Raw genomic sequence first — 14,545 nt, 5'->3', positions numbered from 1 at the left:
AGGCCTGATCACCGACAACGATGAGACAGCCTATAGGGAGGAGGTCAGAGACCTGGCCGTGTGGTGCCAGGACAACAACCTCTCCCTCAACGTGACCAAAACAAAGGAGATGATTGTGGACTACAGGAAAAAAAAGAGGACTGAGCACGCCCCCATTCTCATCGACGGGGCTGTAGTGGAACAGGTTGAGAGCTTCAAGTTCCTTGGTGTCCACATCACCAACGAACTATCATGGTCCAAACACACCAAGACAGTCGTGAAGAGGGCACGACAAAGCCTATTCCCTCTCAGGAGACTGAAAAGATTTGGCATGGGTCCTCAGATCCTCAAAAAATTCTACAGCTGCACCATCGAGAGCATCCTGACTGGTTGCATCACCGCCTGGTATGGCAACTGCTTGGCCTCCGACCGCAAGGCACTACAGAGGGTAGTGCGTACGGCCCAGTACATCACTGGGGCCAAGCTTCCTGCCATCCAGGACCTCTATACCAGGCGGTGTCAGAGGAAGGCCCTCAAAATTGTCAAAGACTCCAGCCACCCTAGTCATAGACTGTTCTCTCTGCTACCGCACGGCAAGCGGTACAGGAGTGCCATGTCTAGGTCCAAAAGACTTCTCAACAGCTTCTACCCCCAAGCCATAAGACTCCTGAACAGCTAATCATGGCTACCCAGACTATTTGCACTGCCCCCCCACCCCATCCTTTTACGCTGCTGCTACTCTGTTAATTATTTATGCATAGTCACTTTAACTCTACCCACATGTACATATTACTTCAACTACCTCAACTAGCCGGTGCCCCCGCACATTGACTCTGCACCGGTACCCCCCTGTATATATAGCCTCCCTACTGTTATTTTATTTTACTTCTGCTCTTTTTTTACTGTAGTAGCATGAAAACTGGGACATGTTTTGTTGTGATTCTCCATGTTGACATGTTGACTGATTTGGGTATATGGAGAGAAATAAATGATATTTTCCTCAGTCTGCAGCATTGGTCTTGTGTAGTGTTTGTATAGTTGCACTTTCTCTGTGTACTTCATTTACAGTACTCTAATCACTGAGAATTAGACTTGCTAAAAGTGTTTTAGGTTAGCAACAGCAGTGTGTAAGTGGTTCAAAAAGATTGAAGTCATATGAAATGTGTGTGTTTCGTATGGTAACAAAATATTGTTTTTATGAAGTCGTGTATAGTTTTGACAAAAGTGTTCCATTTTGCAAATGATCTGAAGTGTTGTGCTACTTTGGTGTAGGGTTGTGCTAATTGTGTGTAGTGTTTTGACAAACCGGGCCCTGTTTTCAAAATTGAGCTTAAACAATTGAAAAAAACTGTAACACCAGGCTGTATAGATATGGTCTGATACTCATCCGTGCATTAACAACAGGCTGTATAGATATGGTCTGATAGTCATCCGTGCATTAACAACAGGCTGTATAGATATGGTCTGATAGTCATCCATACATTAACAACAGGCTGTATAGATATGGTATGATACTCATCCGTGCATTAACAACAGGCTGTATAGATATGGTCTGATAGTCATCCATACATTAACAACAGGCTGTATAGATATGGTCTGATAGTCATCCATGCATTAACAACAGGCTGTATAGATATGGTCTGATACTCATCCGTGCATTAACAACAGGCTGTATAGATATGGTCTGATAGTCATCCGTGCATTAACAACAGGCTGTATAGATATGGTCTGATAGTCATCCATACATTAACAACAGGCTGTATAGATATGGTATGATACTCATCCGTGCATTAACAACAGGTTGTATAGATATGGTCTGATAGTCATCCATACATTAACAACAGGCTGTATAGATATGGTATGATACTCATCTGTGCATTAACAACAGGCTGTATAGATATGGTCTGATAGTCATCCATACATTAACACCAGTCTGTATCGATATGGTCTGATAATCATCCATACATTAACAGCAGGCTGTGATGTATAGATATTATCTATCCATAGAAATATAACTGTATGTCCCTTTCCATCCAGGCCGAGCCATTAAGCATGTGAAGGAGTCTATCTTCACCGCAGAGGGAGGAGTGAGGAGGGGGGTTCCCAAGGTACTGGTGGTCCTCACCGATGGCCGCTCCCAAGATGACGTCAACAAAGTCTCCAAGGAGATGCAGATGGAGGGTGAGTGGCATAGGGTGTGTCCCAAATAGTGCCCTATTCTCTGCACTGTATAGTGCACTACTCTGGCCAAAAGTAGTGTGGGAATAGGGTCTTATTTTGGATAAAGCCAATGTTTCTTCCTCTGAGGACAATACACTATTCCATTGTATTATTTACATTTACATTTTAGTCATTTAGCAGACGCTCTTATCCAGAGCGACTTACAGTTAGTGAATACATATATTTTTTTTTTTATACTTGCCCCCCGTGGGAATCGAACCCACAACCCTGGCGTTGCAAACGCCATGCTCTATCAACTGAGCTACATCCCTGCCGGCCATTCCCTCCCCTACCCTGGGCCAATTGTGCGCCACCCATGAGTCTCCCGGTCGCGGCCGGCTGCGACAGAGCCTGGATTCAAACCAGGATCTCTAGTGGCACAGTTAGCACTGCGATGCAGTGCCTTAGACCACTGCGCCACTCAGGAGTATTATATTGTTGAAACAGAACTATTCATGGCTATCATACTAAAACAAAACTTAGAGAGAAATATATTAGTGGTAGGAGGGTCACTTAGCAAGCCAGAGAGTGGTAAGATTGGCCAATCAAATAGTTTCCTTGGAATTGTTTTGCTTTATTGCTGAAGAAAACAAAATATTGTTTTAAAATCTTAACAATGGATGTGTTTGTAGGCTACATCATCTTTGCCATTGGCTTTGCTGATGCGGACTATGGAGAGTTGGTGAACATCGCCAGCAAACCCAGTGACAGACACGTCTTCTTTGTGGACGATTTGGACGCTGTCAAGAAAATTGAGGAGCAGCTGATCACTTTTGTGTGTGAGGCTGCCACTGCCAGTAAGTACCGCCAGAACTGAAGTAGCTGGCATTGGAAGTAGTTTCCATAACTGATATACTCTACTGTAGAATAGAGAGCTGGTAGGTTTGGTCATGTGGTTCAATGGAAGAGTTATTATTACAAAGAAGAGGATTCATCAACATTTGAATGATAATAATATGCCATTTAGCAGACGCTTTTATCTCCCTTTGGAGAAACACAGTGGGCAAGAGTCTAGTCGATATGTTCTGTCTTGATCTAAAGTTAATTATGTTATTTTTTAATTAGCAGTGTTCTCTTATAATATAATATAATATGCCATTTAGCAGACGCTTTTATTCAAAGCGACTTACAGTCATGTGTGCATACATTTTTACGTATGGGTGGTCCTGGGGATCGAACCCACTACCTTGGCGTTACAAGCGCCATGCTCTACCAATTGAGCTACAGAGGACCACTTGAATCAATCTTAATAAAAGGATATTGATTCATGATTAAATTACAGTGATTAATATACTATTCATTATTTAACCAACACTTTCATCCATCTTGTTTTAGCTTGTCCATCAGTTCTGATGAGCGGCAACACAATGGCAGGTAAACTATGTATACACATACAGCTTGTTACTGCTTTATAGTCATAGAATGTGTGTCCATATTGAGATAAACCCCTCTCAATCTACAGTCAATATTGATTGTCTGAGACCACTTATTCATTCAAAGGATAGACTCTGTGTCCCTGGCTATTGCATTATCTGGAGCAGCATGTATTCTGCCATGTGGTTGTCGTTAAAACCCAGTCAGATAAAGTTCTAAACATACAGTCTCTGGTGAAGTGTAGGGTATAAGCCGTATTACCCACTTATTCTTCAGTGGGCATTGCGTATACTCCCTTCTTAATCCCCACGATGCGTATCAAAGTATTGCAGTGGAGGTATACGCCTGATGCGTATCAAAGTATTGCAGTGGAGGTATACACCGTATCAATGAATACGGCTGATGGAACAGATCACAATGTTTAGCTTCAAATGTTGATCAACTACTATTTCTTCCCATTTAGGCTATAAGCTACTTTGAAGGAGGCAAGGCCCGCCTCATAATATGAAGTAAAACGTCCAGTTTTAAACAGTAAAGGAACAGGACAAATATAGTGATACTAATGATAGGCCTAACCGTCTTCTGGTAGATGGAAAGGCTTTCCCAAAAACCTTCTCTATTAAATGTTAACTAGCTACAAAGTAGCTTATGCCTACCTGTCAGAATGATATCATGATTATTTGCATCAGTCAAGTGGCCATTTGTTTGGCAAACTCCATCTCATGTGCTACAAAAACACTGCTAACCAAACAACAGTGCTAGGTGCCTGTGCATTTAAATTAAAGGGTAACTACACTAAAAAAATCAAAATTTCTTAGATTTTTCCAAGACCTCAAAAGTGGTCTCCTGATGTGGTTTAGGCATTGTTATGGACTTAGAACATCCAATTGTGTTGTTTTTCTATTAAAAACGTGTGACTTTGAGAGCGAAAACCTGAACAAATTTGAAATAAATCTGAAACCTGTGAATTTCTGACTCAGTTGACAGCCTCATTGATCAATTTCCATAGTAGGACTACTATTATCCTACAACACAGTACAGCTTGGGTTGGTTGACTGTGAAAGACCAATATGGGATTCATCATTTTAGGTCATTCAGAGTGTATGTCGCTGTTTCTCATAGGATTTTTCACACAGTGCGCCTTTCCTTCGCCAGGTGGGGAATAGGAAATGCTGGTCTTGTCCCCGAGGGAGAGTGGTTGACAGAATTACATTATTCATTTCTATGTATATATCCAGCGCCTAAAGAGTATTTACTACCTTTACACATTATGTTGCTTAAAGATAAAAATGCGTACCATTTTTTATTCTAGTATTGTAGTATCTCTATGGTTCTCTATGGTTCTCTAAGGCTCTCTATGGCTCTCTATGGTTCTCTATGGTTCTCTATGGCTCTCTATGGCTCTCTATGGTTCTCTATGGTTCTCTATGGCGTAGTTATAGTATAGATGTGTGTTCTGCTCCCTCCCTTCTCAGGCTTCAGGATGATGGAGATGTTTGGCCTGGTAGAGAAGGAGTACAGTAACGTAGAGGGGGTGTCCCTAGAACCAGGATCCTTCAACAGCTTCCCCTGCTACAGACTGCACAAAGACGCCCTGGTCTCACAACCCACCAAGTAGGTTCTACTAGGTTCTGTGTCAGTGTGGTTGTCATGGTGATGAGAGGTAGAGGATCAGCTAGGGGCCACACTGAGCTCTACCTCTCTCCTCCAGTGTCCACTCTTGGCATATTATTCCTGGAATATACTCTACACCTGACACACACACACACCTTCAACAGCTTCCCCAAATGATAGGTTAGATGGACGTTTCTCTCTGATAGGTTAGATGGACGTTTCTCTCTGATAGGTCAGGTGGATGTTTCCCTCTGATAGGTCAGGTGGAAGTTTCCCTCTGATAAGTTAGGCGGAAGCTTCCTTCTGATAGGTAGGCGGAAGCTTCCTTCTGATAGGTTAGATGGATGTTTCCCTCTGATAGGGTAGGTAGAAGTTTCCCTCTGATAGGTCAGGTGGAAGTTCTGCCATACAGTATATCTTATAGCCATCCAATCCTTTCAGATCTAAAGACGTGCCTATACCTGGAGGAAGGGGTTGTTCCTGAACTTTCCTCCTCCTCCTAGAGGGGACTTCGTCCTCCTCCTCCTAGAGGGGCCTTCTTCCTCCTCCTAGAGGGGCCCTCCTCCTCCTCCTAGAGGGGCCTTCTTCCTCCTCCTAGAGGGGCCCTCCTCCTCCTCCTAGAGGGGCCTTCTTCCTCCTCCTAGAGGGGCCCTCCTCCTCCTCCTAGAGGGGCCTTCCTCCTCCTCCTAGAGGGGCCTTCCTCCTCCTCCTAGAGGGGCCTTCCTCCTCCTCCTAGAGGGGCCCTCCTCCTCCTCCTAGAGGGGCCTTCCTCCTCCTCCTAGAGGGGCCTTCCTCCTCCTCCTAGAGGGGCCCTCCTCCTCCTCCTAGAGGGGCCTTCCTCCTCCTCCTAGAGGGGCCTTCCTCCTCCTCCTAGAGGGGCCTTCCTCCTCCTCCTAGAGGGGCCTTCTTCCTCCTCCTAGAGGGGCCTTCTTCCTCCTCCTCCTCGAGGGGCCCTCCTCCTCCTAGAGGGGCCTTCTTCTTCCTCCTCCTAGAGGGGCCTTCCTCCACCTCCTCCTAGATGGACCTTCCTCCTCCTAGAGGGGCCTTCCTCCTCCTCCTCCTAGAGGGGCCTTCCTCCTCCTCCTCCTCCTAGAGGGGCCTCCCTCCTCCTCCTCCTCCTAGAGGGGCCGTCCTCCTCCTCCTCTATGGGAGACTTGTACTTCAAAACGTCAGGGGAGGGTCAACCCCACTTGCTAGCCAGAGACAAACACTAGAGCTCTTTGAAATAGCAGCCGCAGTTATTTTCAAGGTCCCTCAAACAATACAAAGTTATTGCCAATAAAAATCACTTAGGGGAGTCTAATCACATGTGAAGTGGTGATAATTAGTGTGTGTGTGTGTGTGTGTGTGTGTGTGTGTGCGCGCGCATGCGTTCTGCTGTACGGTTCCCCTGTGTTGACAGATGTAGTTCTGCTCCTGCTGAGGATAATATTTAGTTTAGGCTTCTACTTTCAAATGTTCAGAGGGGACTGTGTTATTGCAGTGGAGGGTTTCAGCACCTCTACATAGTTTTATGTCTTCAGGGTGACCTGCAAAGGTTGCAGCCCATATCCAAACATCACATCATTTATATAATATATCATGTCATCAGAAGGGCCATTATGCCAGCCAAATGAACTTCCCATTACTCTGTATCAGGTATCGGGACTTCCCATTACTCTGAATCAGATATCGGGACTTCCCATTACTCTGAATCAGATATCAGGACTTCCCATTACCCTGCTTCAGGTTTCAGGACTTCCCATTACCCTGCATCATATATCAGATATCAGGACTTCCCATTACTCTGTATCAGATATCAGATATCTTCAACTAATGATTTCCTATGAGATAATAAAGTACAAGGTGGATATTCTACTGGCAGATTGACTTGAGGCACAGGATCAACACTGATTAAGGTTAGGGTCAGGGTTACACTGTAAAGGGTTAGGGTTTAGGTTACACTGGAAAGGGTTAGGGTTAGGGTTTAGGTTACACCAGAAAGGGTTAGGGTTTAGGTTATACCGGTTAGGGGTTGCCGAGAATTTGACAGTCAATTACAGGCAGTAAAGTGGCAAGTAAGTTACTGTATTTTATATTGCAGTACACCTACTGTAATCCAAAAGCAGTATCAAAGCAAGTACTGTGTAATGACACACAATACAATACTGTATAATTGACTGTTGTGACGAGTACTGAGGATACGAAGAGGCAGGACGCAGGAATCAACAAGGTAAAGTTTTGCTTAACTCCGGACTCTCCACTGACGTGGAACAACAAACCACCGGCAGGCAGGTCTTCCGGCATGAGGTGGACCAGGCTGTGATCCTCTTGGTGATCCAATTGATGGTGGGGTTGTGTAGTCTGAGCCAGGGCAATCCCAAGACGATCCGGTGAAGGGGTGACGTGACGATGTGGAATGACAGCTCCTCGTGGTGCTCCGGTAGTGTGGTAATGGTGATGGTGATGGGGAGAGTGACGTGCGTAATGGTGCCTGATCCAAGTGCTTTATTGTCCAGCGAGGTGACGTGTAGCGGAGAAGGCAGTGGCACGGTGGGCAACCCCCATTCAGAGAACAGCTCCCTATCTATAAGGTTCCCCGCTGATCCGGAATCTATCATTGCGGTAGAAATGGAAGAGAAGGAATAACCAGTCACCGTTATGGGAACTAAAAACAAGGGTTTTGTGATAGGAGATGACGTAACACTCACAGAGCGGCTATGGGAGGCATACCGCCTAGATTGGGAGCTGCCAGGAGATCTGTGGTCCGTGGTGGTGTAGGGGGTGCTGCCCACCTCCATGGGTGAGGACTCGGAGGCAGGGCGGCTTCCATAGCTCAGATGGGATGAGCATCGAGGCTCCGGGAGGTGTTGGGAATGCCGTCTGTCTCTCAACATGTCATCAAGACGGATGGACGTGGCGATGAGGGTATCAAGGTCCATCTCTTCGTCCCGACATGCGAGTTCCATCTTGATGTCCTCCCGTAAGCATCTCCTGAAGGCCTCGCGCAGAGCACACTCATTCCAGCCGTAAGACGCCGCCACCGTGCGAAAGCTCAGAGCGTACTCAGACTCGGGCCCCTCTCCCTGTTGTAGCTGGAGGAGACGCTCACCCCCGTCCTTTCAAACACCGCCCTGAACCGAGCGAGGAAGGTGGAGTAGAGAAGCGCCATGGCCTCACCTCCTTCCCAGACTGCCGTGGCCCAATCCAGTGACTTTCCTTTAAGTAGTGAAATCACCAGCGCTATCCTGGCTTGGTCAGATGGATATGCCCCAGGCTGACGCGCTAGACAAAGTGAAACCTGTAGCAGGAAGCCGCTACATTTAGTAGTTTTACCGTCATAGCGCTCCGGTAGGGCTAGGGTTCCCTCAGAAGTGGCTGATAGCACGGGAACAGGTGGATTGGGTGCACTCGCTGCTCCCTGAGGTGGAACCGGAGCGCTGAGCAGATTATACAGAGTTTGGAGCACTTCCTGCATGGTGGCATTCAACTGGGCAAGCTGCTGCTGGTGTTGGTCGAGGCACTGGGAAACTCCAGGAGGATTACCTGCTGCATCCATTTTTGTGAGAGGTGTGTAATTCTGTGACGAGTACTGAGGATACGAAGAGGCAGGACGCAGACGCAGGAATTAACAAGGTAAAGGTTTACTTAACAATGAGAAAGAGAATAACAACGCGTGCGTAAACGACACGACGCTAACAATTACACACAACAATGACTGAACAGTCCAGGGCTATATAGTGGTGGTGATGAGATGATGAGGTGCAGGTGTGCTGGAGGTGATTAGGGTGCATTGGGTTTCCATTCCTGTGTTTGCCGAGGTGGTGCGCTCAGACCGGTGGCTCAGTAGACCGGCGAATCAGAGCGCCGGAGGGGAGCAACGGGAGGAGACATGACAACTGTATTGTACTGTAAAAAAGTAAATGCTACTGTAATCATAATGAATGAATGGACCAAAAGGACATGGTAAAATACTCAACCATTAAGACTTGATGCCACTCCAATCTGTCCCCTATACATTTTAAATTCCTGTTGCACTATAACCACATATGAGTTAAATTGGTATAGCACTCACAGTAACGGGTGCAACAAATATATCCTCTTACAAGGCACGCCTCCAAATATGTTAATGAGCCAGAAACAACAATACCATGCACCCACTATTGATGGAATTACAGTACCATTTGAAAGACAACAATTATTTCCAAGCACACAACATTTTCCCACAATGCACCATAATTAACAGTATGCTGCAGTAATGCTTTCACAGTATTTTACTGTTGATAATACCCAAAATGACTGTATAAATTACAGTTTCCCGTTACAGTGTAGGCATATGATTTGCCAACCGCCCTCTGGAACCATTCACATCATCTGGCTGCCAGTTAAGTATTGCATCTGTCTGTCTGTCTGTCTGTGTCTCAGGTACCTCCACCCAGAAGGTCTGCCCTCTGACTACACCATCACCATCCTGTTCCGCCTGCTACCAGAGACCCCCCAGGAGCCTTTTGCATTGTGGGAGATCCTGAACAAAGACAATGAACCCCTGGTGGGGGTCATCCTGGACAGTACGTACAGTCTATTCCTCATCACTTCCTGAATCCCTGGCCCTGTGGTTAGAGTTAGGGTTAAGGTTAACCTGCATACTGCATACTCTGCAATTGAGGTCTGTGGTTTACAAAAGTGTGGGAATTTCCAGCGCTGCAGGGTTAGTTTCCAGCACTGCAGGGTTAGTTTCCAGTGTTTCAGGGTTAGTTTCCAGCACTGCAGGGTTAGTTTCCAGCACTGCAGGGTTAGTTTCCAGCACTGCAGGGTTTGTTTCCAGTGTTTCAGGGTTAGTTTCCAGCACTGCAGGGTTAGTTTCCAGCACTGCAGGGTTAGTTTCCAGTGTTTCAGGGTTAGTTTCCAGCACTGCAGGGTTAGTTTCCAGCACTGCAGGGTTAGTTTCCAGCACTGCAGGGTTAGTTTCCAGTGTTTCAGGGTTAGTTTCCAGCACTGAAGGGTTAGTTTCCAGCACTGCAGGGTTAGTTTCCAGCACTGCAGGGTTTGTTTCCAGTGTTTCAGGGTTAGTTTCCAGCACTGCAGGGTTAGTTTCCAGCACTGCAGGGTTAGTTTCCAGCACTGCAGGGTTAGTTTCCAGTGTTTCAGGGTTAGTTTCCAGCACTGCAGGGTTAGTTTCCAGCACTGCAGGGTTAGTTTCCAGCACTGCAGGGTTTGTTTCCAGTGTTTCAGGGTTAGTTTCCAGCACTGCAGGGTTAGTTTCCAGCACTGCAGGGTTAGTTTCCAGCACTGCAGGGTTTGTTTCCAGCGTTTCAGGGTTAGTTTCTAGGGCTGCAGGGTTCGTTTCCAGGGCTGCAGGGTTAGTTTCCAGCACTGCAGGGTTTGTTTCCAGTGTTTCAGGGTTAGTTTCCAGCACTGCAGGGTTAGTTTCCAGCACTGCAGGGTTAGTTTCCAGCACTGCAGGGTTTGTTTCCAGCGTTTCAGGGTTAGTTTCTAGGGCTGCAGGGTTCGTTTCCAGGGCTGCAGGGTTAGTTTCCAGGGCTGCAGGGTTAGTTTCCAGCGCAGCAGGGTTAGTTTCCAGTGCTGCAGGGTTAGTTTCCAGCGCTGCAGGGTTAGTTTCTAGGGCTGCAGGGTTAGTTTCTAGCTAGTGTGTGAGAGAGATATAGACTGAACACACAGACCAGAGGACCAAGCCAGAGGACTCTGGGATGTGGGTTTGTGGGTTTGTGTAGAATGTACTGTCCCTAATTCTCTCTCTGTCTGTCTCTGTTTCTGTCTCTATCAGATGGTGGGAAGACTCTGACGTTCTTGAACCACGACTACAAGGGAGACTTCCAGACAGTCACATTTGAAGGGCCTGACATCAAGAAGATGTTCTATGGCAGTTTCCACAAGGTACGCAGCCTAGTTCTTCCCCTAGATCATCTATGGCCTCTGGTCAAAAGTAGTGCACTGTATAGGGACTAAGGTGCTATTTGGGACGCAGCCAAAATGTCAGACCCCTCCATCCGTATAATAAAGCCGGAAAATAGAGAATTTAGTAGAAGTCATGTCGAAAAATTATCCCAGAGAATGAATGGGGAAACAACCCACCCCCCTCCATCACAGTAGTCAAAGAGAGTTTGAGAAGCCGTCCATCAGACTCTCTTCTCCTAGGCTTTGTGTGCCTGGCTGTTTTGAGTGCATTCTAATGTATTCAGAGGCTGCCTGCAGTATATATCTGGTTGTAATGCTGTTCACCCAAGGACTTTATCCTCCCCACACACACACACACACACACACACACACACATATGCACACACACACACATACACACACACACAGAAATGGACATACACTTACACACAAATGCACACATGCACGCGCAAGCATGCGTACACACACACACACACACGCACATACACACGGTCACGGTCTCCCCTCCGACTGGATGACAGTTGTATTGTGCAGCGACAGACATGTCCTGCTGGATTGCCCTCACTTTACTCCAGGTGTCTTCATATGGTAATCCCTACACCACCGTGTCACACAGAGGATCCCCTGTCATTATAGAGGAAAAGTGTACATGTGTTTCTGAATGGTGTTACTTCCGGTCAGCTTGGCTACAGTAATGTGACAGACTGAACTGTGATATCTATCTGAGGGTGATGTTTCATCCAGGCTACAGTAATGTGACAGACTGAACTGTGATATCTATCTGAGGGTGATGTTTCATCCAGGCTACAGTAATGTGACAGACTGAACTGTGATATCTATCTGAGGGTGATGTTTCATCCAGGCTACAGTAATGTGACAGACTGAACTGTGATATCTATCTGAGGGTGATGTTTCATCCCATGCAGGGATCAGCAGTAAAGAGTATTCTTATAGGGGAGGACATGCTGTCCTGTGTGTCTTTGACATTGTGAGAGATTTTCTTTCTAGTTTTCTCTGTATGATGTGGGTTACATTTCTAGTTTCTAGCTTCGTAGCATAAAAATGCTTTGCTCTGTCTCCCAGTGTTTCTGAAGCAGAGGCATGGTCTATGTAATGTTTGATTTGGTAACTGGTATTAGGGACCACATTTCTCAGTCTGCTGCTGTGGCTGGTAAGGCAAGGCAGCCAGGGTCTTAGTGTTTATCTGCCTGCCTTGCCTCCATCTGAAATTCATTTACAGAATGTAAATCCACTGGCACAGAGAATTGCCATCCTGAATATTGCTGACCCCAGAAATAACGTCCTGAGTAGTTATGACAGCTTTTAAACAAATCTCTCTCTCTCTCTCTCTCTCTCTCTCTCTCTCTCTCTCTCTCTCTCTCGCTCTCTCTCTCTCTCTCTCTCTCTCTCTCCCTCTCTCTGGAGATGAGGCTATTATGGATTTCTGCAGATTTTACTTAAAGGGGTAATCAGAAATGTATTTCCCAGCCAAAGTGTTGCCAATTGTGCTATAAAGCTACAGTAAGTAACCCCTCTCAAATTCTGAGATGTAAGATATGGATGCAAGGGGCGGGGGGGGGGGGGGGGGGGGGGGGGTTATCATGGTAACAGCTAAAGTATTCCATATCCTCTTTACATGGCTAATGGGGAGAAGAGAGGAGAAGTAAGGAAAATGTGCTGATTCATAACTCTCTCCTTCATGCATTTCTCTCCTAGAACATTTGGTGTCAAGGTGGCAATGTTTAGAATACATTGAGATGGATTATGCTGATACACAGCTTTTAATACCAGCATACATTACAGTAAAGCATGGAGAGTGTACATCTCACATAGCTGAGGTATTATCCAGTAAAACTACCTGAAGCAGAATAATTTAAGCAATGGATGTTGAAATAAAACTTTGTAGACTACGCCACCATTGATGAATGGATGGGATTCTCATATTGGACTTTCTGTATTTAGTCTCTAAGACAAGAAGTCTAATTAAGGATATTGTTTCTACCACTCTGAAGTGATACCATACTAAAAGAAGTCTAATGAAGGATATTGTTTCTACCACTCTGAAGTGATACCATACTAAAAGAAGTCTAATGAAGGATATTGTTTCTACCACTCTGAAGTGATACCATACTAAAAGAAGTCTAATGAAGGATATTGTTTCTACCACTCTGAAGTGATACCATACTGAAGAAGTCTAATGAAGGATATTGTTTCTACCACTCTGAAGTGATACCATACTGAAGAAGTCTAATGAAGGATATTGTTTCTACCACTCTGAAGTGATACCATACTAAAAGAAGTCTAATGAAGGATATTGTTTCTACCACTCTGAAGTGATACCATACTGAAGAAGTCTAATGAAGGATATTGTTTCTACCACTCTGAAGTGATACCATACTGAAGAAGTCTAATGAAGGATATTGTTTCTACCACTCTGAAGTGATACCATACTGAAGAAGTCTAATGAAGGATATTGTTTCTACCACTCTGAAGTGATACCATACTGAAGAAGTCTAATGAAGGATATTGTTTCTACCACTCTGAAGTGATACCATACTGTACTCCATCGGTTTCCTGTATATTTTCTCTCTGAGTCATTGTCAGTCCCATACATTAGAGGAGGCTGTTTTGTAAGAAGATGCAAAATGCACTCTGCCTATCTGCTGTAATAGAAAAACCCATCAGTCCTCACACGGTTAGAAATCCAGAGCTGAAAAACAGGGATATCTTAAATGGAAAAAGCAAGCAAACAAATGAAGCGCTGCATATTGCAGTAGAGAGCAGCGAGGAGCGAGGAGGATGTCAGTGACACTCGCTGTTCGCATTAAAAACACAGCTAGCGCGCTGGATGAAATAGGCTAATACATCATGTTGGCACTCAAATTATAACACAATTGATCAGAGGGCCCATCTGACCCACAGGACTGAGTGTGTGTGTGTGTGTGTATGTTGGGCTACATGTGTGTCTCTCCTCTCTCTCCTTTCCTCTATACTTCTAATCCTGCTCTCTTCACCGTCCCCTCCGTCCCCGTCCTCCTCTCTTCACCGTCCCCTCTGTCCCTGTCCTCCTCTCTTCACCGTCCCCTCCGTCCCTGTCCTCCTCTCTTCACCGTCCCCTCTGTCCCTGTCCTCCTCTCTTCACCGTCCCCTCCGTCCCTGTCCTCCTCTCTTCACCGTCCCCTCTGTCCCCGTCCTCCTCTCTTCACCGTCCCCTCCATCCCCGTCCTCCTTTCTTCACCATCCCCTCCGTCCCTGTCCTCCTCTCTTCACCGTCCCCTCCGTCCCCGTCCTCCTTTCTTCACCGTCCCCTCCGTCCCCGTCCTCCTCTCTTCACCGTCCCCTCCGTCCCCGTCCTCCTCTCTTCACCGTCCCCTCCGTCCCTGTCCTCCTCTCTTCACCGTCCCCTCTGTCCCCGTCCTCCTCTCTTCACCGTCCCCTCCGTCCCCGTCCTCCTCTCTTCACC

At 46.2% G+C, this 14,545-nt stretch overlaps 1 pseudogene across 1 annotated transcript in view; it reads left to right on the top strand.

The window, feature by feature from the left end:
* The first annotated feature begins 2,016 nt into the window (after positions 1–2,016).
* The window catches only part of LOC311125256 (collagen alpha-1(XIV) chain-like), a 79,247-nt pseudogene continuing 66,718 nt past the window's right edge, over positions 2,017–14,545 (top strand). The window contains exons 1-6 of the transcript in view: positions 2,017–2,160; positions 2,832–2,996; positions 3,535–3,573; positions 5,049–5,187; positions 9,592–9,734; positions 10,952–11,061. The product of the transcript in view is annotated as a collagen alpha-1(XIV) chain-like (transcript). The remainder of the gene's footprint in view (positions 2,161–2,831; positions 2,997–3,534; positions 3,574–5,048; positions 5,188–9,591; positions 9,735–10,951; positions 11,062–14,545) is intronic.

The sequence above is a fragment of the Coregonus lavaretus genome, assembly GCF_964263955.1.
Source record: "Coregonus lavaretus genome assembly, contig: HAP1_SCAFFOLD_886, whole genome shotgun sequence".
Classification (NCBI taxonomy): Eukaryota; Metazoa; Chordata; class Actinopteri; order Salmoniformes; family Salmonidae; genus Coregonus; species Coregonus lavaretus.
This window is presented reverse-complemented; position numbering and strand designations above follow the sequence as displayed.